Below are 3,048 nucleotides of genomic sequence, written 5' to 3'. Positions count from 1 at the left end.
CGGAGAAGCCTGGTAGGCTGCAGTCCATGGGGTCGCACAGAGTCGGACACGACTGAAGCGACTTAGCAGCAGTAGCAGCAGCAATATGTAATCATAATTTTCTGATTTTACAATGCTTCCATTTTTCTTTTTTTTAATTTAAATTTATTTATTTTAATTGGAGGCTAATTACTTTACAATATTGTATTGGTTTTTGCCATACATCAACATGAATCCACCATGAGTGTACACGTGTTCCCAATCCTGAAGCCCCCTCCCACCTCCCTCCCCATACCATCCCTCTGGGTCATCCCAGTGCACCAGCCCCAAGCATCCTGTATCCTGCATCGAACCTGGACTGGCAATTCGTTTCTTATATTATACATGTTTCAATGCCATTCTCCCAAATCATCCCACCCTCTTCTTAAAGAGATGGGAATACCAGACCACCTTACCTGTCTCCTGAGAAACCTGTATGCAGGACAAGAAGCAACAGTTAGAACTGGACATGGAACAAAAGACTGGTTCAAAATCAAGTATGTCAATGTCAAGGATGTATATTGTCATCCTGCTTATTTAACTTCTGTGCAGAGTACATCATGCGAAATGCCAGGTTGGATGACTCATAAACTGGAACCAAGATTGCCTGGAGAAATATCAACAACCTCAGATACGAAAATTGTACCGTTCTAATAGCAAAAAGTGAAGAGGAACTAAAGAACTTCTTGAGGAGGGTGAAAGAAGAGAGTGAGAAGGCTGGCTTAAGATGCAACATTCAAAAAACAAAGATCACAGCATCTGTTCCCATCACTTCATGGCAAATAGATGGGGAAAAAATGGAATTAGTGCCAGATTTTTTCTTTGGCTCCAAAATCACTGCAGACAGTGGCTGCAGCCATGAAATCAAAAGACATTTGCTCCTTGGAAGAAAAGCTGTGACCAACCTAGATAGCATATTAAAAAAAGCAGAGACATCAGTTTGCCAACAAAGGTCCATATGGTAAAAAACTATGGTTTTTCCAGTAATCTTGTAGGGATATGAGAGTTGGACCATAAAGAAAGCTGAGCACCGAAGAATTGATGCTTTCAAATTGTGGTGCTAGAGGAGACTATGAGAGTCCCTTGGACTGCAGCGATCAAACCAGTCAATCCTAAAGTTAATAAACCCTGGATATGCACTGGAAGGACATTATATTGATACTGAGCCATCAAGAAAACCCCTGGTCACTTCTTTGAGTCTCATATTTGTGTGTGACTCCTGTATGTATGAAATTAAAGTTGTTTTTCTCCTTTTGTTTAATGTCAGTTTAATTATTGGGCCAGCCAAAAAGCCTACAAGGGAAGAAGGGAAAATTTTTCTGCCCCTTCAACTACATAGGTGGATGTTTCAGTCTGCTATTGAGGGATTTTTGACTTACTTCTGGTTAACTTTTAGTTTTGCAGTTAATAACTTTGTGGAAACAGTGACAGACTTTATTTTGGGGGGCTCCAAGATCACCTAAGATGGTGAATGAAGCCATGAAATTAAAAGATGCTTGCTCCTTGAAATAAAAGTTATGACAAATCTGCTGCTGCTGCTAAGTCGCTTCAGTTGTGTCCAACTCTGTGAGACCCCATAGATGGAAGCCCACCAGGCTCCCCCGTCCCTGGGATTCTCCAGACAAGAACACTGGAGTGGGTTGCCATTTCCTTCTCCAATGTATGAAAGTGAAAAGTGAAAGTGAAGTCGCTGAGTCGTATCCGACTCTTAGCGACCCCATGGACTACAGCCTACCAGGCTCCTCCGTCCATGGGGTTTTCCAGGCAAGAGTACTAGAGTGGGTTGCCATTGCCTTCTCCATGACAAACCTAGACAGTGTATTAAAAAGCAGACACATTACTTTGCTGACAAAGGTCCGTCTAGTCAAAGCTATGGTTTTTCCAGTAGTCATGTATGGATGTGAGAGTTGGACCATAAAGAAGCTGAATGCCAAAGAATTCATGCTTTTGAATTGTGGTTTTGGAGAAGACTTTTGAGAGTCCCTTGGGCTTCAAGGAGATCAAACCAGTCAATCCTAAATGAAATCGATCCTGCATATTCATTAGAAGGACTGATGCTGAACTGAGGGGCCAATACTTTGGCTATTTGACATGAAGAGCTGACTCATTAGAAAAAACCCTGATGCTGGGAAAGATGAAAGGCAAGAGGAGAAGGAGATGACAGAAGATGTGATGCTTGGATGGCATCATTGATTCAATGGACATGAGTTTGAGCAAGCTCCAGGAGATGGTGAAGGACAGGGAAGCCTGGCGTGCAGCAGTCCATGGGGTTGCAGAGTTGGACACAATTGAGCAACTGAACATCAGATTTGTCCTTTTATATTTTTGTTAGTGTATCTTTGAGATAAATTCTAGAAGTAGGATTACAGGATCCAAGGGTAAATACACATGTGATTTTGCTAGATGTTGTCAAATTCCCTTCCCTCAAGGTTTAGGGCATGGAACATCCCCAACAGTGATATAAGAGGGTGCTTGTTACCTCGAAGCTCCTCGAACAGAGTTCATTATCAACATGTGCACTGAATGTGTCTAATATATACTAAGATATTAAATAAAAACACTAAAATGACTATCAAAATGGAAATTGTCTATGAGTTGCCTAAAATCAGTGGTATGAGTACCACACATTCATAAACACTGCCTTAGCCATTACTTGAAAAATACAGATATTTTGGCCTCTCTGAACCTTGCTTGGTATGCTGAAAACCCCTGTCCAAGTTGCTTTCCTCCTTAGAAGTTTCACTAGTACAAGATGTGCTACCTGTCTGAGACATTATAACCCACTCCACCTCGTTTTTGTGTTGATTTATAGGGCTCCAATCTGCAGTATTTAATTCTTTTTAGCCTATTGTATGGTTATGTACATAATAAAAGATTCTCAAATATTTATAATACTTAAAGATGAACATCTAATTCTCCCCCACATGAGGTAACCCATTTTTGTACTGTTTGTTGTTCAGTCAGTAAATCGTGTCTGAGTCTTTAGTGACCCCATAGACTGTAGCCCACCAGGCTCCTCTGTCCATGGGA

Source organism: Bison bison, unplaced genomic scaffold, assembly GCF_000754665.1.
Source record: "Bison bison bison isolate TAMUID 2011002044 unplaced genomic scaffold, Bison_UMD1.0 scf7180017864328, whole genome shotgun sequence".
Lineage (NCBI taxonomy): Eukaryota > Metazoa > Chordata > Mammalia > Artiodactyla > Bovidae > Bison > Bison bison.
This window is presented reverse-complemented; position numbering follows the sequence as displayed.